General features: G+C 38.1%; 1 pseudogene; it reads left to right on the top strand.

The window, feature by feature from the left end:
* Window positions 1–17240: 17240 nt before the first annotated feature.
* Window positions 17241–17581, top strand: LOC123521075 (annotated as a pseudogene).
* The last annotated feature ends 5659 nt before the right edge of the window (window positions 17582–23240 follow it).

Here is a 23240-nt window from a genome sequence, read left to right as displayed (position 1 = left end):
TCTTGGAGGCAATGTAGCCATGGGAGGGGGAATGTTCTAAAAACATTGATGTTGGGGTGATTGTCCAATTCTCCTTGATATGATTGAATGATTGAACTATTGAATTATACATTCTCTAAATTACTTTCCAATAAAACTGTTGGGGAAAAATTAAAAATAAAATAAACCACAGGAATCATAAAAAGCAAAAAAGACAGGAAAGACAGAAAAGACCAAAATGGATGTCAGCAAGGTCTCTGAAACTCGTTCCGGAATGCAGAGTAGCTAAAGCAATGGAAGAACTGATGACACCAAAGAGCTGAATAGAAAATTTCGAAGGGAAGCTCAAGAAGACAAAATAAAGTATTATAATGAAACATGCAAGGACCAGAGTTAGAAAACCAAAAAGGAAGAACATGCTCAGTGTATCTTAAATGGAAAGAACCGAATAAAAAATTCAAGCCCCGATTTGCAATATTGAAAGATTCTATAGGCAAAAAATATTTAACAATGTAGGAAACCTCAACATAAGATGAAAAGAATACAGAGAGTCACTGTCCCAAAAAGAACTCGCTAACATGCAGCCATTTCAGGAGGTAGCATATGAACAGGAACCAATGGTACTAAAGGAAGAAGTCTGAGCTACCCTGAAGGCATTAGCCAAGAATAAGGCTTTAGGAACTTAGAGAATATCAACTGAAAAGTTTTGACAAGTTGACAAAACACTGAAAGCACTCATTTGTCTATGCCAATAAATTTGGAAAACAGCTACCTGCCCAACATGCTGGAAGAAATCCATACTTGTGCTCATTCCAAAGATAGGTGACTCAACAGAATGTGGAAATTATTGAACAATATCATTAATAGAACAAGAGGTAACATTTTGTTGAAGTTAATTCAAAAACAGCCACAGTAGTATAATACCAATGGGGAGCTGTCACAAATTCAAGCAGGATTCAGAAGAGGATGTGGAATGAAGCATATTATTGCTGATCTCTGATCAATCTTGGCTGAAAGTAGAGAACACTAGAAAGATGTTTGTCTGTATTTCATTTACTGTGCAACAAAATTTGAAGGTGTGGAGAATAACAAATTATGGATAACATTGAGAAGATTAGGGATTCTAAACCACTTCATTGTGCTCATGTGGAATCTGTACATAAAGCCAAGAAACAGTCATTACAACAGAAGAGAATATTTCATGGTTTAAAACCGGGAAAAATGTGTGTCATGGTTATATCTTTTTCCCATAAGTATTCAATCAGTATGATGAGCAAATAATTCATGAAGCAGGGCTATATGAAGAAATACACTGCCTCAGGAATGGAGGGAGGGTCATTAACACCTTTCAATATGCAGATGACACAATCTTGCTTGCTGAAAGCAAGGAGGACTTGAAACACTACTGAAGATCAAAGACTACAGCCTTCAAGAAGGATTGCGACATAATGTAAAAACTCTAAATTCCTCCTCAGTGGACCAGTAGACAACATCATGATAGATAGAGTAAAGGTTTAAGCTGCCAACAGTCTCATCTTTTTCGGATCCACGAGCAACACTGTTGCAAGCTGTAGTCAAGAAATCAAGTGATATAATGGGAAAACTTGCTAAACAAGATCTGTTTGTAGTGTTAAAGAGCAATGATGTCACTTTGCAGACTAAAGTCAACCTGACGCAAGTAATGATATTTTCATACACGTGTGTAAACTGGATAATGCTTAAGGAAAGCTGAAAAACTGCGGTCCATTTGAATGACCGTGTTGGTAAATAATATTGAAAATGCCATGGACTATTGTAAGAATATGTAAATCTGTCTCGGAGGAAGTACAGGAAGAAGGCTCCTTAAAAGGGAGAAAAGCAAGGCTTCATTGTGTGCCTGCTTGGGGCATGTTGCCAAGGTGGGATAGTCCCTGGGAAAAACAGCATGCAAGGTAGAGAGTGTCAGCGAAAACCAGACTTTCATCAAGATGGACTGACAGGGTGGCTGCAACATGGGCTCAAAGACAAAACAGCTGTGAGGACGGCACCGAGCAAGGCAGTATTTCATTTTGTTGTGCGTAGGGTCATTATGACATGGAGCTGACGGGACGGCATCTAACAACAATATTACATTTGGTAGCCTCCCACACTCACGTTGCTTAACTCTAGCTCACCTCCTGCTCATTATCGTTTCTCTTCCAACAAATGCAAGTCTCAGGCTCCAGACTCCTGAACTGTTATCATAACTGCAGGGAAAGCATCATCAGCAACAGAGGGAGAAAGTCAAAGAATGCAAGGTGGTTTTCAGGAAAACAAGTTCATGGAGGGACCATTTCTTAACATAGCAGGTATTTGCACTTGAACTGAACAAGTCGTAGTAGGGATAGATGTGGGCTTTATACAAATAAATCAATAGAAATAACTGTGCTCTTCTAAATTTCTAATAGACTCTAATTTCAACAGAAATTCTAGCTCATATATTCTTGCTATACTTGGGACATAATTCCCCATGGCCAGGATAGATTTGCTTACGTAGAACTGATCTTTTCAAGTCAGCATGCCATAGGTACGTGAGAATGTAGAAGGGAACTGAAATATTATATCCTCCTAGTTCATAGCCAGAAAGTGGGTGATATTTGAAACACATATTTGGGGATTATTGGTATGACAATAGATTCACGGATTCTTTTGTGAAAATGTCAGATGCTATAGAATAATTTTCAAAGTGTAAATTGAGTACATAAATAGTACATTATGCTCCATTTCAATTAGCAGAGTAGGTATCAATTTTTTATGGAAATCTAATCAGATATTTGTTTGTTGCATTTGTTTTAGATACTCATAATAGGCAGCTGTAGGGTATTCAGTACTGTCTGATCAAATTTGAATTAGTGACCCAGTTTTAAAAACTCCCTGTTCTATGTTCATCAAGCATATCATTTTTAAAATTTACCAGCACATTTAAAGTTATTTGAAATAATTTTAATTTTTCCCTTTAAAATGTAACAAATAATATTTTAACATGTTGAGAACAAAGGGAAGAAAAATATTTAGATGTTAAGCAGTTAAAATATCGGAATCTGAGATGTCAACCTTTTCACACTTATTTTTTTCTATCAATTTGATCTCTTCCTAGCTGTGTATGAAAATGAGCTAGGGAGGCATCCAGGCACCTGTTTTGCATTGACAAATTCTAACAGGATTTTTATGTGGGGTAAAATAATTGGGCCTATTTGAAAAGAAGGAATTGATATATTCCTATTCTGGAGAAACCTTGTAGTGCTTTTGTTTCTGGAGTTGCCCCAAATGCCCATATTCCCCACCTTCTCAACATAAATCCTGTTCATATATTCTGTGTACAAGCACCCCCACACAGAAAGAATCTGAAATAAAGGATTCTTGAAGAAGGCAGAACAAAGAACCAGGAGCCCTTTACATGCAAAGCTGTGATTTATTAAGTGTCTTCAGAATTCATGCAAGGGGCCTCTCTGTGTTCTTCGCTGGTAGGTCTCCAAGGCTGCTGATGACAGGGAAATCTGCAATGGCTCCAGAGCCAAGCTGCTGGAAATTCTGCATATTCCTCTGCTAGAAGAAAGTGAGCTAATTAGGAGAGTAGTCCTTTCAGAGAGGTCCTTTCAAAAGGCATTAAAGGGTCCCAAATTAAGTTGTATCTATTTCTGGGATCCCAGCATGGCCCATGAATGGCTAAGGACATGTGTTTAAGGTTAGGTGATCCTTAACATCTCAGATTCCACGGGGAAAGGAAAAGCTAGGTAAGGACATGGAGAGTAAGTGGTGAAAACCTTCCAAATAACTGGGAAGTCCTCTCATTTCAAGCATATTTGGTATTACCTTTCAAAATTTAAAAACAGGATCTATGTGTCCTTTAAGGGGAAAAAACACTTTTTATTCCCTAATACAGTTTAATGTTTACTATCTCAATATTAAATAGAGTCCTGGTAGCACAATAAATTAGGCTGGTAACTGAAAATTCAGTAGTTCCAAACCAAGATTGCTATTTGGGAGAAAGATGGGGCTTTTTACTCCCGTAAAGAGTCACACACAATATTCTTCTGGTTCTTTGAGGCCTCTTCACCCCCCACTATCATGACCCCAGTTCTGCCTTTCAGTTCTGGCTAGACCGGAGCATATACACTGGTACAAATAAGAGCTCATGAGCTCAGGACACACAGAATGCAGGACAGATAAATCCCTCACAAACAGAAATGGGAATAGCATACGAGGAGGGTAGGGGGGAGGTGGAAAGAGGAGGGTAGGAGGGGGAACCGAACACAATGATCGACATATAACTGCCACCCCACCCAGGGGGATGAACAACGGTGAAGGGAGGGTGAAGGGAGACAGCAGTGGTATAAGATATGAAAATAATAATAATTGATTAAGGGGTCACAAGGGTGGGTGGGGAAGGGAGGGAAAAATAGGAGCTGGTACCAAGGGCTCAAACAGAAAATGAATGTTTAGAAAATGAAGATGGCAACATATATACAAATATTCTCGTTACAATTGATATATGGATTGCTATGAGTTGTAAGAGCCCCCAATAAAATGATTTTTTAAAAAGGTTACAATCCCTGAAACCCACTGGGTCAGTTTGATCTTGTTCTACAGGGTCACTGAGTCAGAAACAACTCAATGGCAGTGAGTGAGCAAATGATCTCACTATTGAATATTCGTTAGTTCTGGTGTAGGTCACAACCTAATCTATAAATTAGAAAGCACAACTGTGTTAGTCTGGGTGGACTAGAGAAACAAATTCGTAGGCACACGTGTATATGAAAGAGCTTTATATACAAGAGCAGTTGAATATTGAGAAAACATCCCAGCCCAGTCCAGATCAAGTCCATAAATCCGATATTAGCCCATATGTCCAATACCAATCTATAAAAGTCCTCTTGAGACTCACAAAACACTTGTAATGATGCTGAATGCAGGAAGATCACAGGCCAGTGGGTAAAGAGTATTGTGGATCCAGTGGCAGTAGTCAGGGGGTCTCCATGTGACTCCTCCAGTTCCCAGCGTCTATCAGCATAGTGGAATGTGTCTGGTAGGTAGAGCATCTCTCAGGGAGTAAGCTGAGAGAAAGAGAGAGAGAGTCTACCGCCTCCAAGGAGGAAATACAGGAATCCCCAGAATCCTCAGGGGGAAGGCCATGCCCACACAGCAGCCTCATTGGCTATGGCCAGATTGACAGACTAAACTCCACCCCTTCACTCTTAATCCTCTCAAATTGACACCAGATTATGTAACTCCAACAACTCAGGTCAACTAAATTGCCCCAGACCATGAATTTACAAGGTTGGGTATGCAATGAAAATCCCAGATATTCTCTCTTTAAACTTGTGTGCAGGACAGACTGTTTCAATAAGGATTTGACATAATTTTCCTTATCAGTTGAAAATGCTTAAGCTTGATCCACTCATGTAACATAAAATGTAAAAGTAAGGCAATGATCTAGAAAATTCAGGTCAAAGTAATTTACATAATTTGGATATTCCTTGAGATTCTGCACGTACTCTATTAATCTGAAAAAATAATTACTATAAAATGTATCTGTCAGGTTAGTTTTATTTTCTTGGCTTTCAGAAATCATATCTATGCTTTTGGCTCTCTTTAGCAAAAATGAATCAAAGCTATTCTGTACCCAAAGCTAACACCAGTGTTGTCTCCGTCTCTCTCTTTTTTAAAACATTGCAGGGCTTTGCCTCAAGTGCTATGTAGTCAACTTACAGGGAAAGAAAAAAATTATTAAATTATAACTGAGAGGAGCTGATTTTTTTAAACATGGCAAACAGAAAATTCCTTCATGAAAGGCTATAAAACCCATATTATTTACCAGAGAGACCCTGCCTGTCTCCCAGGTAAACACTTACAGTGTGTAGACTTGTGTAAATACATATTTAGGAGTGGCTAAATATGGCGAGGTATTTTTAAAGGCATATTTACAGAGCTGAATACATATATTGGCATTTTGGTATGTGTAAACTACGTATGCTGCCCTGCTGTCCATTCAGAATTCTAGTAGGATTCTGAGAGATACCTGTTGGATGTAGGCACTGAGTTTCAAAACATACATCTTTAATCAAAATTACTAAGGACAGGTCCTTAAATCATTTCAAAAGGGTGGAAATTTTCAACTAATGGAGTCCGTCTTTCTTGCCAGTTTAACATGAGGAAATTCATTCATGGGAATAAATGTGTTTTCAAAACCTATTTGTGCATAAAATAACCATAACTTCACATTCTATTCCAGATAATGTTACCCAAATACTCAAAGTTACATTCCATAGGATGAAATTTATTGGCTAGGAATGTTTATCTTAGAGGGTGTGTATGTGTGTGTGGGGTGCCATTAGAATATCTTCTTTAAAAATACTTACAAAAATATATAAAATATAAGTGATGAAATTTGTTTCTTTTTATTCAATGGCATGAAGCTTTCTGTGATTGATGCAGTGAAACTCCTCCTAGAACAAGGGTTCTCAACCTTCCTAATGCTGAGACCCTTTCATACAGTTCCTTATGTGGTGGTGACCCCCCAATCATAACATTATTTTCCTTGCTTCTTCATAACTATAATTTTGCTACTGTTATGAGTCTAGCGACCCCTGTGAAAGGGTCATTCAACCCCCACAGGGGTTGTGGCCCACAGGTTGAGAACCACTGTTCTAGGAGGTTCTTACTATCTCTGTGCAGCTTTGCATCTCGGGAACTGTATTCTTCCTGAAGGCATGAACAAGAAGAGGACCGAGAGCAAGTCCTAAGGAGCCTCAAGCTCTAGAGGCACCAAAGAGTCCATGCGGAGTCTCCTGTGTCTGCTATAGTTCAGAATGAAAACGCACCCAATTATGCTCAAAATCTCTCTTTTTTTAATTAAAAAGTTGAAAGTCTACAGAACTCTAGAGTTTGGCCTATCTCATGAGCTGATATATAAAGCATGAAGAATCCTCCTATTTCACTTCTAATCCAGTGTATAGCTATTTCTAAATGTTCTAAATATATAAGAAGATGGTTGTATGTGGGCAAAGGTGATTATTCAGTGAAATAATTTCTCCATTAAAATTTGCACTGGGATGAATTCTTTACTTTTACCACATCACACATCCTGTGTACATTGTTTTTGCCGTGGTACTCATGCCACACATTTTGATGAAACTTTCTGGGCTCTAAAACTTGTATATCATTTTAATATAAAATATTGTCTCTTACATTAACATCAGTATTAACAAAGACCTTGAAATGTAGGGGCTTTTAACATAAACAGTGATACAATTTTTAAGTTTGCTGCTAATGGGTACAGTATATTTATAGGACTCTTAGCAGTATTTTAGACTTAGCAAACAACGGAATAAGACAAAGAGACAACCTTATTTTGAAAAATAGTTTTAGGTACAAGTAGACAGAAGTACCTTCACATTACAGTTTTTATTAGTTTTATCCCATCTTTAATTTTATTCTGTGGCTAAGTATCTCATTTTCTTATAAACTTCCACTGGGAACACAAACTGCTGACACCACATCTACTGACAGAAATGCCACAACATAAATTGTGCCAAGAAAATGCTGCTTTGAGTTGGGGGCAAGGCCTGAGGGAACTAAGCAAGATAAAAAGCCACTGTGCTGCTGCCCAGCCTGCAACCCTGTCCCGCTGACCACTGATAACATTTATCACAGGCCACATACGGGAAGGCAGCTTAGAGAAGAGTCATCTGTGGTAAAGCATGTAACAGCAAAACAGCTAATGGAGCATTATTACTTTATTGGAAAGCAATATCTCTGGGTGCTTCACTCTTCTAGCCTTAGCAAGAGTATGAATTGTTCTTCTATATGCAGAAGAGCTGATATAGGGAAAAAAATGGTCCTCAAAATTCTGAATAACGAAATATGCATCTTACAGCTACCAGTTCACTGCTATTGGCCCAGAGCTCTTACCTAGCCGAGAGGTGACCAAGTTCCCCAAAGTCAAAACATAAGTCTTCATTGTTAAAAGAAATGGTTTGCTAATCTATAATGTTAATGGGCTCCCTCCATGAGAGCAGTCTTGTAAATTTCCTAGCTGATTATTATTGGCATCATTTGGGACTAGCATTAGTAAAAAGTAGAATTACTTTTTACTAAGTTACACAAATAGAGGGAAAATGTAATTTTCCAAGAATGTTTCAAACCTTTCATTAGATGGGGGTGTATTTATGAAGAGTGGAAAGTTAGGAGGTTGGAGACATGTGGACATGCTTGGAAAATCACAATTGGGTGGATAGAGAGTTATAACCAAATGGGCAGCATGTTATAGGCTTTTATTGTTTTATCCATAAGCCATGTGTTAAAACATACAATATTTGACAGGAAAATTACAGTATATTCCATCCCTCCTCCCATATAACGTGACTCTCAGTCTCTGAACCCCATCCATGTCTTTATTTCTTGCAATAAACATTGGCATACACATGGATAGAAGGAGTCAGGTATTTTGGCTCGACTGCCTCCAGTTAATCTAGTGAAAACTATAAAGGTCTTTAATTGGAAAGCAAAGGTTTAATTTTTAACGTTAATCTCAGAAGTCAGGAGCACAAAAATTACCTATCGTTCCTTTTAGCCGTTTCCTTGTCAATGCCATATAGATATTTAAATAACCCCTCTATAAAGCTACTTGCATGAGACTGGGATCTCCAGAGAAGCAAAACCACTGATGCTTATAAATGTATATATAGAAATAAATGTATAAGACAATGACTCACATAGTTGTGGAAGGGAACAAATCCTAGTTCAGGAAGGTTTCAAGCCTACAGGGCAGATGTCTGGCTGGAGACTTCTGACTCTCATAGCTATGGGGGCTAATGAACCCAAGATTAGCAGGAAGGTGGCAGGCTACAGAAGCTTCCAGGAGTAGGCAGGAAAGAGGGCAGGCCATTAACTCCAGTCCAGAGAACCATAGGTAAATAAATGCACAAGATACAAGGTATAGATCCATCAAGAAGTCAAACAAGCATTCCCACAGCACCCACATATATAGGAAGCAGGTAACATCCCGAGGAAATTAATGTTCAATGGCATCAGTCTGTGACCTAAATAAGGGGTTGATTTTCATAATAATCTTCCTAAATTGTTTGGAAGCTCCCAGCAGATCCCATTATAGAGCTGATTACACTGTACTAGATCATATCATGAGAGTTTACTAAATCTCAACTACCAAGACACTGAGTGCCTGACCACCTAGTGCCAACCAAGTTGATGCAAAACCCACTTTCACACCATTCATGCATCTGCCTGTGCACTTCCTTGTGTTCTCATTTTCAAGCTTACTCTCTGCAGTTCAAAGCAACACTTTATTTTTCTTAAATATACCTTATTTAAGCTTTATGGGAAAATATTAAAATATCAAAATAACCAAAATTTCATTAATCATAAGAGTCACTACTTACTGACTGCCAATTATCTGAACCATTCTAGAAAAATTCTATGTGTTACTCATTTACTCCTCAAACTATCCTCTGAAAATATTTATTCTCTCTTTTTTTATGAATATGGTATTTGATATTTGGAGAAGTTGGTGCAGTTTACCCAGGTCTTTTAAATAAATATTAGTCTTGTTCAGTAGAATATAATTTTTAAAATTTCACGTGTAAATGATGAATTGTTAAAATATATTTCAAATTTTGCATGACATAGGACAGGCATTTTTACTTTGCCTTTCAAGGACACAACAATTGTCAGAAAGTACCATGTAGAAGAACACATGGACACATGCACGCCATGTTGCCTTTCCTTATTCACAAAATATGTCCAGCAGGCTCTTTCACCCTTTTGATCCTCCATTGCCTCATACTGTCTCATACATAAGCAGGAATAAGAATCCGTTCACAGTGTGAAGCAAGGGAGACAAATCAAATGTTCTTTCTGGATTCCTTTCAGATTTCACGATGCTGCTGCTGAAATGACAAAGAAGAAAACAGTCACATCTGAGTCAAGGTACAAGCCAAGCCACCACAAATATGCCTCATTCTCTGACTGAAAAACAGCAGATTTATATGAATTGACAAAGCAACCTAGAAAAACAGGAAGATGGGCAGTGAGCCGGCGGAGGAAGAAGGCCAATGCTGCGAGAGTTCGCCATGCTGACTATGGAGTCTCGGTCCACGTGCTCTTCCAAAATCTTGGAGAGTTTATCCTTGGAAAACAGAAAGAGGAGTTTGTGATGGAACATTTAGCTTCTGTGTGCCCAAATGGATTATTAATAGCATTTAATGTGTAAATAATGCAGACTTCAAAGCACCTCCTGCTTTTTGTGACATGCACAATTATTGTTTCCAAGGGGAAAAGTACCTGTGAAACTTTTATTGGAAGAACTACAGCCAATCTAGGATTCTGAAGAAAGATGACTATAGATAAATTTTGTGGGTACTAGTGATGAAACAAAAATGGCAGTTGCTTTTTTTTAATAAGAGGCAGATGAAGATAAGTAAGCTAAAAATTAATACTTTATATAGCAATGACTAATAAACCCGCCCCCTTTTTTCCATATTCTCAAGCTTATTGTGTTTAGGAATCCTTACTGAGCACACAGCTGTCTACTTGATTCCCATTCTCATTCTTTTCTGGTCATAAACACTGAAGTCCTGGCTCTCAAGCCAAGTTATAGAAGCTGTAAATCTTTATATGTCTCCTGGTATCCCCTGTAAGGTACACTAACCTTGACTCTAATGCTAATGGCCTAAACTGAAAGAGTTATTGCAGCGCAGTGAATTATTTAATATGGTTCTTCTAGCCAGTCTGTGTAATTCCCACCAAACAGTTCTTCCTGATGGAGCTGGGTTTGAGCAGGTGGGGAAAGGCACAGATAGGATTATAGGTTTTAGTTGTGAGTGATTGTGAAACAGGATTGATTATGTTTGCCATCTGGGTATAAAATGAGCCATCTCAGAAGTAGGAAGTAACATCTCACTACCATGAAAAGTGAAGAGCCAGGAATGGAATGTGTCCTGTGGACTCGGAGATCCCTGGATATCGAACTTCCTTAATCTCAGAGACAACTGTGACCAGAGAGCAACATAGGAACAGCCGCATCAGAATCAAGAGGCCGAGCATGAGTCAGCAGTGGATTTCCAAGGCCATGAGGCGAGTCATGCTGAGGGTCTTCAAGTAGGAGGCTGGTTTGTGGAGTAGAATTCCCCCAGGCCTTTCACTGGGTGACTTAGGTTTGCTGATCCATGGTGCTGGAGTAAGCTGAGGCACATGTTGGAGTGGTGTATTCTTTATGCCTTTATTGATAACCTTAAAAGAACTTCATAACATTGACCAAGGAGGCAAGAGGTAAAGGGGCCATGTGACTGAAAGGCCAAGGACCAGAGAGAAGCCTGGCTGAGCACATGCTGAGGAGATGCTATCTTGCCAAAATACTTTTATCCTGCGCATTTATAACCTGTTAACTTCCTTAATAAACTCTGTAATCATGAGTAATGTCTATGAGTTCTGTCTGGTCATTGCTGTGAATTTTTGACCCCAGCTGAGAAATAGAGAATGCTGTTGGAGGGACAATTGGTGTGAAAATTGGCAAAAGGGTGTTGGGTATAGTCTTGTCTGACCCCTGCCTCTGGGGATCAGGCCTTGGCTGACTTTGAATTTGATTGCCTTTAAAATATATATACATATATTATGTACACATAATTCTTGTTCACATAACCACAATGACTCATATGAATAGTTAACATTTAAGAAGAAATAAGTAAAGAATTATAACAAGTGGTCAAAAGTAATAGAAAAAAGTGCAAAATTATTCAGTATAAGGAAACATAATTAAAGGAGGTACAAAGTTATTTTCCAATGACTGTAGTAGCATTTTTAGAACACAGTATGGCTTTATTTCTTCCTTTAGACTAGATCTTGCGAATATCCCAGTTATACCACATTCTGGAAATAGGAAGATGGGATGCCTCCTCCCCCCTCTGAATCTCTCTCCCATATTTTAACTATTCTGTTAATTGGATCAATTTATCACCTGGAGGTATGGCTTCTTCTTGACAGACTGAAAGGATCTATAGAAACGACTTGAGTGTGCACAGGGAAGCCCACACGCTATCTGCCTCATTCTCTCTCTCATTTGGCAAAGAGGCCCTGGAGGATGAGGTGTTCAATGCTAACATAAAGGCCTCAGTCCCTAGCATATCCCTCGTTGCTGGAGGGGAGCACCCCAGGGTCTGCGAGGGGACATGGTAAAGTTTCGGAGGAGTGCATTGAAGGAATCTTGGGGTTGTCCAAAGGACATTGGAACATCCTGTTGACATGGGCACTGCAACATACCAGAATATTTGAAGCAAACACAATCTTGGCTAACCTAGGTAATATTATGCCTTTTGTGGTTAAAATAAAACCAAAGAAGAGTCATTATCCTTCCCAATACCATGTCAGTAGTGCTCAGCATCCCTTAAGTTCTTTATCCTAGAAGAGTAGAGTGTATTTGGCCAACTCACTTGACAATACAATTCATGAGACTGTCATTAGAAATTTCAATTGTGGCAAATGTGCAATTGTGGCCAATGGAAAATCCTGAGGCAACTGCAAACCTTGTTGGCTTCATTTTGAAATTGGAAGTGTTTTTAAATTTAATTTTTATTATTTTATGAAGAGACAGAAAACAGACCACAAAATTGAAATGGTAATGGTAATTGAAAAGATGGTCTCCAAAGTGTTTCAAAATTTGTTTATACTATATAATTTTAACAATTTTATTTAGCCATTACTTTTTCATGGTTTTTACTCCAGAGATTATTCCATAATTCTAAATATGACTTAAAATATGTTTTCCAATTCTAATTCTTTTCTTTCTCATACTATGTTAGAAACTTCCATAAACTAGAGTAGAAAATCATTGCTAATAGCAAGCACTTTAATGCAGTTTCACATCCAATAATAATAATTTTTAATAAAGCACTAGTAGATGATGACTGGATGAGGCCATTCAATATCCAAAAATATTGAACATAAGGTTATGCAGGATCTTTTTTTTCTGTCACACAATTCAGTAAGATTTTATCCATATTATGACAACATGTTATTGGACACTTTGACAGTTATCTAATTTCTCATGGTAGAGCAGATTGATCAACAGGTCTAACATAGCCTGACTTCCTAAGGATACTTTTGGAAGGAGGGTGTCATTAATGTACATAGACAATATACTAACATAATGGATAGTTCATAAAGGCTTACTAGGAATGTGAAATGGGTGTCAGTCTCCAGGCACTTTAGTGGATCTATTGAGAAAAGCTTGCTGGAATTATTCTTGAAGAAGCTCCCATCAGGATTACACTTGAATTTTAGGCCTCATAGATAGCAATACATTATTTGCTTTTGTCCAAACTCAGAGATACTATACAATAGAAAAAATTTAAAAATTTGGTGTTCTTACCATAATGTTTAATCACAAAGGATTTTCCCAAGAACTCCACTGTAAACCCCCTTGAAATTTGACCTGCAGTTTCAGTAGTGGTTAGCTGAATTAACATTACACCTCTCTACCCACCTGCCTCCACTACTTGTCTGTCAGTTGGTCATATTTTAGTGGCCGGTGTTGCTGTGATGCTGGAAGCTATGTCACTGGTATTTCAAATATCAGCAGGGTCACCCAAAGTGAACAGGTTTCAATGAAGCTTTGAGACTAAGAACAAACTACGTAGAAGGAATAGGCTGTTTGAAAAATCATCAGTTGCTGAAAACCAAATAAATAGAAGAAGAACATTGTCAGAGATAGTGTTGGAAGATGACCCTCCGGTCAGAAGACACCCCGAATTTGACTGAGGAAGAGCTGCCTTCTCAAAGAAGAGTTGATCATAATGACATGGATGGAATAAAGCCTTTGGAATAAGGCCTTTGGGACTGTCATTTTATGATGGGGCATGACACAATATAAGAAGAAATAGCTGCAAACAACAATTAATAATGGAAACTTGTAAAAACACGAGCCTAGGAAAATTAGAACTTGTTTAAAATGAAATAGAATGCATAGAAATAGACACTTTAGGCACTTAGTGAGTTGAAATGAAGTGGTATTGGCCATTTTGAATCGGAAAATCATATGGTTTACACTGCCAGGACTGACACAATCCAGAGGAATGGTGTTATGTTCAGCCTCAAAAATAATATTCCAAGTTCTATCTTGAAGAGCAATGCTGTCTGTGATATAATATCTATCCCAATAAAAGGAAATCCAGTCAATACAATCATTATTCAAATTTATGCATCCACCACTCAAACTAGTGATGCAGAAGTTGATTAATTCTACCAACATCTTCATTTGTAAATTTATCAAACATGCAACCAAGAAGCATTGATAATTATTAGTGATGGAATGCAAAAGTTGAAAACAAAGCAGAAGGAATATTAGTTGGAAAATTTGGTCTTAGTGATAGAAACAAAGCTAGAAGCCCCATGATAGAATTTTCCAAGAACAAAGATCTGTTCATAGCAAATACTTTTCTTTCAATAACACAGAAGGTGACTATGCACATGGACTTCTCTAGATGGAATCCACAGAAATCAAAGAGACTATCTATAGGAAGTGACGGTGGAGAAGTTCAATATTAGCTGCTAAAACCAGGCTGGGGATGTCTAGGGGATGTCCATGGAACAGACTACTCATTGCTCATATGTAAGTTCAGGTTGAAGTTGAAGAAAGTAAAAACAACTCCATGAGAGCCAAAATATGACCTTAAATATATCTGAACTAAATTTCAAGATCATCTCAAGAACAGATTTGATGCACTGAAATCAAACGACAGAAGACCTTATGAGCTAATGGAAGACATCCGGAACATTATTCATGAAAAAACCGAAGTCATTAAATAGACAAGAAGAAAGGAATGATCAAAGTGAATGACAGGAGAGATTCTGAAACTTTCTCTGAATTGTAGATTATCTAAGGCAAATGGAAGAAAGGATGAACAGAAAATTTCAAAGGGCAGCTTAAGGCCAAGTCAAATATTATTAGGAAACACGCTAAGACTTAAGAGTTAGAAAATCAACGGAAGAACATGCTCAGCATAACTTAAACTGAAAGGACTCAAGAAAAACTTCAGGCTTCTATTTTCAATTTTTGAAAGACTCTATTGGCAAAATATTGGTTGATACAGGAAGCATCAAAAGAAGATAGAAAAAATATGATCACTGTACCAAAAAGAACTAGTCAACATTCCACCATTTCAGGAGGTATCATATGAGCAAGAACTAATGGTACTTAAGGAAGAAGTCTATTTGTACCCCTTCCAAAGAAAGGTCACCCAACACAATGCACTAATTAAAGAACAATATCCTTGTTATCACATGCAAGTAAGAGTGTGCTGAAGATCATCCAGTAAGTGTTGCAGCAGTGTATTCACAAGGAGCTGCTAGAAGTTCAGGCCAGATTCAGAAGAGGACCTGGAACAAGGGATATTATTGCTGAAGTTAGATGGATCTTAGATGAAAGTAGATAACAAATACTTTTTTTCAAAAAAGTATTTTTTTGAAATACTTTTTTCAAAAAGATGTTTACCTGTGTTTTATTTACTAGGCAAGAGCATTTTACTGTGTGGATTATAGCCTTGAGAAGAACAAGAGTTCCAGAACAATTCATTGTGTTCATGCAGAAGTTGTACATGGATCAAGAGGCAAATATGTCTTTTTGGTTGAAGCTTTAATCCGTTTTACTTTGTTGTTGTTTTTTGTTAGTTAAAAAAAATATTGTTTCTGTATATGAAATCTAGGATAGGTAAAATCTACAGAGACAGTAGTAACTGGATTAATGGTTCCTTGAGGGGATGGCAGGAAAGTTTGGTGTGAAACAGGGAGCTAATAACCATTACTACAAGAGTGAAGAAAATTCTAATTGATTGTGCAATTCTTCCTGAACATTTGAATTGTAGGACATGTGAATTATACAATAATGCAACTATTAAAAAATAAATAAATGTTCTGGCTTCACATTCTTTTTCATGGTTTTCAGTTTGTTATGACCCACACATGGCCTTTGTATAATCAATATAACACAAATAAGTATCTTTCCAGTATTCTCTTTCATCCAAGAGCCATCTGTATTAGAAAAGGTATCCCTTGTTCCATATCACTGAGTCAGTATCAAGTAGATGGCAGTGGGCTTCTTTTGGTTTGGGATTATTAATATTCAATCAACAAATATATTTGCTTTTGGCAACCTAGACATTGGACCTGGCTCATTGTGACCCAAGGTAAAATGGGATTGGGTCTTTGTGATCCATAACGTTTTCAATGGCTTCTTTTGAAGAATTAGACCGCCAGACTTTTCTTTCAAATAAGCCTGCAGTCAGTCACAATTAATTTATAATATTTGATACTTGCTGAATTAATCTTACTAATTAGCATAATAGGTACTTTATTAAAAGGGATGTCTGAAAATAACATTAATTATCATTTATTTTATGCATTAAAGAAAATCAAGCTGATGTGTCCAGCTAAGAAAAATAATTTTCAGTGCAAGAGAGAGTAGGTTTCCTTCACATAAAGCCAAAGGATCAACAAGGAAAATACATCCTATAGTAACTCTCCATTCCTATTTCCCATCGTGTAGTCCAAAGACCGGTCTTCTTTAAGTCACATCATATTACACGACATTTCTTGATTTAAAAACTCAGTTATTTTGCATGTGAGAACTTTAGCTGGCCTAGGGAGCTCCTACTCATACCCTCAGGATCCCCTCCGGTTTTCTTTCCTCTATGGAGTGATCTCTGTAGACTCTCCCGAGGTTTTGGAGACATCCCTATCATTTACTTACTTCATTCTGACACTTTCCTACTGGATTTCTCTACCTTCCTCACGTGGCATATCTATACGTGAGGCATCAGAAGCCAAAACACTGGGCCCATATATCTTGAAAATACAAATATTGCCTGTAAATTATGAATAAAACTGAAAAAATAACAAGAAATATTAAAATATCTATGCACCATTGTATCAAGCAAATACAGTGTTCTTCAGATGTAGTTATATCCATTATACTTGATGGGAGATGTGAGGGCCTTTTAGAATTGATGTGACGTCAAGTGAATCTGCAATACCTTGAACGACTGCAGTGTGAGAAGGACTTGAGTTGGTGCTGTAGTTCCGCTACATTTGAGAGCATGGATCATGTCACTTGCTTCTGTAATCCCAAAGTAGTGATTGACATATGGAAAGTATTTAACTATTAGTGGTGACATCCCTTCTCACCTTGATGGCTGCTCTTGGTCCCCAGCCAGCTGTCTGAGACTTAAGACTGGAAGATGGTGGCTGCAAAGACAAGGAAGAAGTCACTAGAGTTGGTCAACGCTAGGTTCTGATTCATTACACAAAGTGGAAAAGTGCTGGGTTACCAACTGACTCTGCAGATGAGCAGGCAGGGCAAAGTGAAATTGGGCATCTTCACCAGTGACTGCCTGGCATCGAAGACATCAGAAATCAGTGTGGCCAACACCATGGTGGCCCAAACTGGTGTCTATCACTATGGTGGCTGTGATACCAATTGGGCACCATGTGTGGAAAGTACTGGAAAGTACAGGCCATCCTTGATCCAGGTGACTCTGATATCATCAGCAGCATGCCAGAACAAACGGATGAAAAATAAATCCTGCAATATTTTTCTTTAATTAAACTGGCTAGACTGGGTATTAAAAAAACAAACAAAGCAACAATCTGAGAATAAGATACAATCTGTATCTATGTTAATACAAGAGACAGTATGTTATAGTGGTTAAGTGTGGTGTTGAAGTCCTGCAAACCTAGGCTTGAATTGTATTTCTGCCACGTCTTGGAAGGCATGACCCACATCACAGATCATTGGTAGTGCAGTGGATCAAGCATCCAGCTACGAGGCACAAGGTTGGTAGTTGGAAGCCCGCCAACTGTTCTGCTGGAGATTCACAGCAACAGCTCGACCCTGTCCACAAAGCATCTCCATGGGTTAGAATCGACTGGAGGGCAGTGAGCTTGTTTTCTTCGGAGTGGCCCTTCAGTGGGTCATATATCTCTATAAGTATCAAAGGGGACTGTAATAGTGACTATCTCTTAAGATTCTTATGAAGTTGAAATGGGACATTGGCCATTTAGCATGGTGTGTTTCAAGAGAAGTTGGACTATTGTTATTGCTATAAACTAGACAAAGGTACAAAGGTAGTTTTAATTTAAATGACACCTAGAGGATTTACCTCATTATATTATTTAAACAATCCTCATCCCTGTTAGCCAAATTTAAGGGGAGGAGAGATAAAGGAGGTCACAATGTACAGTTTTCTCTAGATCCTCAATTCTTAACAGCAACAGATTGTAAAACAAAAATGCTGGAATAAGTCAGATTTTAAAGCTCTATGTAAATTTTCAAAAAAGTGATGGTGATAAAAGCTTTCTTATTCTCAAGATAACATGCATGAAAACAATTTGTGATTCAGGGTAGCAATACGGGTATGTCTTTAAGCCAGCTAACTCTTTGTGACACATTGTCCTTGCTTTCTAAAGTAGGCCTCATCTCACTTTTAATGTGTGAAAGGAGAGATTATTCAACACAGTGGTAGACACATTTTTGTTCTCAAGAACACTGCGATATCATTAATCTTCTGGCACGCCTGCAAAGGCGGGTTATGTGAATGCGAGTCTTTTGCAAGGCTATAAATAAAGTTTAAAGAGGGAAAAAGACAGAAAGAAAAGATGTTTTCCTGAAGCTTCTATTGCCACAGTACGGACCACATTATGGGTGCAGTAACTTAGAAGTAATAACACTTTTAGAAAATCCTCTTTATGGGATTTCAACATCTGTCTAGAAAAGTCTAGTCTAAAAATAGAATCTGATCTTGTAACATAAGCTTTTTCAAAGTGGGTTATCCTAAACACCCTCTTCAATGAATAGTCACATAAGACTATTTTAGAGCCATATTTCTGTGTACAGAAATGCTTTGTCATGTGTATCAAATACTTTGCACTCATATAAGGTACTCTTTTACTGAATTAGGGTGTGTGTGCATGTGTGCGTGTGTGTGTATGCGTGTGTGTTACCGATGGTTGGGAAAACTTTCTTAAAAATAATTTTAGCCTCTAATTTTGAAATGCCGAGCAAAAACACAACAAACAAACAAAACACCTCAACAAAACACACGCACACAAATGAGTTTTTCTTTTTATTCATGTTAGTAATTGTTTTATTCTTTAATTTACAAAAGCTAATATCTTAATCATTCATAATCAAAAGTTAAGTCTCATTTGTTTTTACTTGAAAACACTCTCAGAGATAATGCTTGCTTATGAAATGTTGTTAGACCAAGTTCATGGATTATTATTACACATAATACAGATGTAAGTTTCTTATCACATTGCAGTAGCTGCTAGCATTTTTCTTTTATTAAGAAAGGCCCCTGTCTGGTGTTTCTTCAGTGGGCAAAATTCCTGCTGACTTCACAAGGGAATAATAACATGCCATAGATTGTTGTTTAGAATTATTTTTATTCTAAGTTACAGAGCAAAAAAATTTTAAAAATCCAACTGCATATACCCTAATGAGGTCTTGGAAGAGTTAATACACACACACGGTGTTTTTGAATTAGGTACTTTTAAGCAGTCGGTATATAACAGATTAAGGACACTGCAGCAATAGCCTCTTTGCTGGTCATTTTTAGGGAAATGTATTCCTAATGAAGACGGAGCATTTCTAGCAGTTCTTCAGGCTGGGGCAGTCTAAAAAACCTTTCCACCCAACCCCTTCATTGAGCTCAGGTCTCATTATCAAGCCTGGTTCCTAGGAGAACCTTGGGTTCTATATGGGAGGCACAGTAGAGAGGGCTGGTCTGGGAACGCATGGTATAGTCATTTCTCCACTGGCTTTCGTATGTGGCTCCATTCTCACACTGCCCACATCTGGGAAGCTCCTCTCCTCTTGTAACAATGAGGTTGGGATAGGCACATGACCCTCTCACAGGAAGCATACACGTGGACAAGTCCCCCCATGCCCTTTGGCTCAAGATGCTAGGACATCGACCTGGATGGGTTCCTTTACGCAGAAAGCAGAATTCTCAGAAGCCAGTCTTGATCTTTATAAGAATGATGATTTTAATGAAATAGTTTCTAATTGTTTTTCAAAACTCATTGCAAATAGGAACTTAGGGAGCACATTGTACATTTAATCAGAGGAAGAAAACGGAAAAGAAATGGGACATTTAGGGAGTTCATAGATATTGTTAAATGTAGAAAACTCCACCGAGCCCATGGTCACTAGGCTGATTCTAACGCACAATGACTCTGTGCTATAGTGGTTCTCAGCTTGTGGGTCACCTTTCACAGGGGTCGCCTAAGACCATTGGAAAATACAGATTTCCAATGATTGGGGGTCACCACAACACGAGGAACTGTCTTAAAGTGTCGCGGCATTAGGAAGGCTGAGAACTACTCTTGTATAGGGTAGAATCGAGCTTTGAGTTCCCTGGATTTTTAATCTTCATGAGAGGAGACAGTCTCCTCTTGTCCTTGTGGAGGGATTGTTGGGTCAAATTGCTGAACTTTCGGTTTACAGCTCAAGTAGTTAGCGGTTCAATGTGTAACCGACTATGCTATTGGGGTTCCTTATTTAGTACATAGTTACCTCACATTCCTTAAAATATTTTGTTTTACATACAAACACATCAACTTTCTTCATTGGACAGAGAAGGAAACAACTGTTCAGAAGCTTTAGATACCTGGTTTATGACTTTACAATCATTAAGTGTTAGAGAGAGGATTTGGATCCCAATTGAGCGGCTCTAAAGCCGGAATCCTTTGTGCAATCATGTGTAAGGGGAGTTGCTCAGGGTCCAGGGATGCATGCGGCAAACCTTGCTTTTCTAGGTTCTTACCTTCCCCTTCAAGGAGTTCTGGGGTGTAGGACTAGGTTATGTGTTGGACTACTAACCAGAAGGTCAGCAGTTTGAATGCACCAGCCACCCTGTGGGAGAAGCAAAGATGTTTTCTGACCTGTTACGAGCCGCAGAAACCCACAGGGGTGGTTCTACTCTGGAGGCTAGATAGGCCATTGGGAGATGAATTGACTTGTGGCAGTAACCTTCCCCTGCAGTAACTTTGCATCTATTTCAGTGGTTTTTATTCCTGTTTCCTGTCCTGCTGCCCATAGGCCTTGTGTCCCCACATCCTTGTCCACTCCCAAAGTAAAGGCTAACTGAAAATGACACTAGCCAAATAGTCTACTACCGTCACGGTTTGCATTTCAGTAAAAAAAATCAATACACTAAAGTGCGTTTAAAATTCAAAGAAATGGATCTCAGGCAACCTGTAAGAGATTGCTGGAGACATATAAGAACTAAAGAGCTAGTTTCTCAGAAATTGTCTTGAGGCTTGTCAAAACTCAATGTTATCCTCTCAAATATTTTACACTCATGAAAAGCCATATAAAATGAAATCCAAAAGCACATTTCAAGGCAAAAGCAGCCATATGCTAAATAGTGTAAGGTGAAACATGAAGTCAGGATGGGGTAGAATAAATCTTTTATTGAATAACGTTACCTTCTGAACTGATTTTATACACCTTAGCATCTTGTTTCTCATTTCCACTTTATTTCATTTTACTGGACAGACTCAAAAGTAGCAAGACTAAAACTCATCTGTACACACTAGGACATCCCCCACAGGAAGGTCACAGGGAAGGGTGCAGTATAGCACCTATGGAACACATTCCCCTGGTTCTTTGAGGCTTCCTCACCCCCCACTATCATGATCCCAGTTCTGTTTTTCCATACTGGCTAGACTAGAGCATGCACACCGGTAAAGATAAGAGGTCATGACACACGGAATCCAGGTCAGATAAACCCCTCAGGAACAGCAATGGGAGTAGAGATACCAGGAGGGTAGAGGGAAGGAGGGAAAAAAGGGGGAACCAATCACAATGATCGACACATAACCACCCCCACCCCCCACTCCAGTGGGAGGAACAACAGAAACGTGGATTAAGGAAGACAGTGGTGGGTGTAAGATATGAAAATATAATTTATAATTTATCAAGTGTTCACGAGGGTGGGGAAGGGAGGGTAAAAAGATGAGCTGATAGCAAGGGCTCAAATTGAAAGTAAATATATAGAAAATGATGATGGCAACATATGTACAAACGAGCTTGATACAATTGATGTATGGATTGTTCTAAGAGCTGTAAGAACCCCAATAAAATGATCTTAAGGGAAAAAAAGAAAGATGGATGTCACAAACAAACAAAAAGTAGCAAGACCAAGTCTGAGAATACTTAAGGCTATGATTCTTCCCAGTCCCCTTGACTTCATCTGTTCGTGCCTAGGAAGGAAGCTGTCTGTGATCTTCAGACCCCCAATAAGATGTTACAAATATGTTTGTGATAACCTCTTCCCTACTGGGGAATATTAAGAACCTCCTTTAAAGTTAGTTTCTACTGATATGGGATGCTGGGATATCTTAATGTAAATTTACTAAGTTTTCAAAGATGTAGAGAATAAAATAACAAAACGTTGCAGCCATTGAGCTGATCACAACTCATGACACTCCCATGCGGTTACAGTACAATCAAATCTTAGAATCTTCAGTGGCTATGATCTTGTGGAAGTAGATTGCTCTGCCATTTATTTATGGTGCCCAGGAGGGATGCAAACCATCAGCCTTTTCAACAGAAGCCAAAAGCAATCCAATTGTGGCATTCAAGGACCTATAGAAACTAAAGAAAGAATATATCTAGGAGAATATGACATTTCCCCCCAAATATTTATAAAACAGAAACAGGCTCATTGTCTACCATCTGACTATTCTACATTTACTCAAACTGATCTACTTTACAGCTTTCAGCCAGTTTATCTGTGACTATATTTTTAATATAATTATAGTCACAACTCTTATTTTTAAATTTCTCTTAATATTATATAGCATAATCACTTTCTTTTTTAATTTTTAAAATAAAAAAATTATTTTTTTTCATAATCACTTTCTTCACTTCATAAATTAGGCTGAGTATTTTTGGGGGCATGGGGTGCACATATGTCTTGATTTTTGAATGACGTAGATGCCTCATCCTATAAATAAATGTATGGGTTGGTTCCTTGTATGCATTGTATAAATATAAGCCTAGATTTTAAATATTACTTAGATCGTATTGATTCTCCATTTTTAACTCTCAGGGGAATTGTTAACTTCATCACATTTTAAGACATCACAATTCTGCTATTTGTGTATACCTAAAGACTGAGTTTATTAAAACTAGTGTTTTAAAAGAACAGAAGGCAATTGTCAGGGAAAAG

The sequence above is a fragment of the Echinops telfairi genome, unplaced genomic scaffold (genome assembly GCF_000313985.2).
Source record: "Echinops telfairi isolate 266 unplaced genomic scaffold, ASM31398v2 ScPeMD7_7469;HRSCAF=8507_1, whole genome shotgun sequence".
Classification (NCBI taxonomy): Eukaryota; Metazoa; Chordata; class Mammalia; order Afrosoricida; family Tenrecidae; genus Echinops; species Echinops telfairi.
The sequence above is the reverse complement of the archived record's forward strand: the minus strand, read 5'-3'. Positions and strand labels throughout refer to the sequence as shown.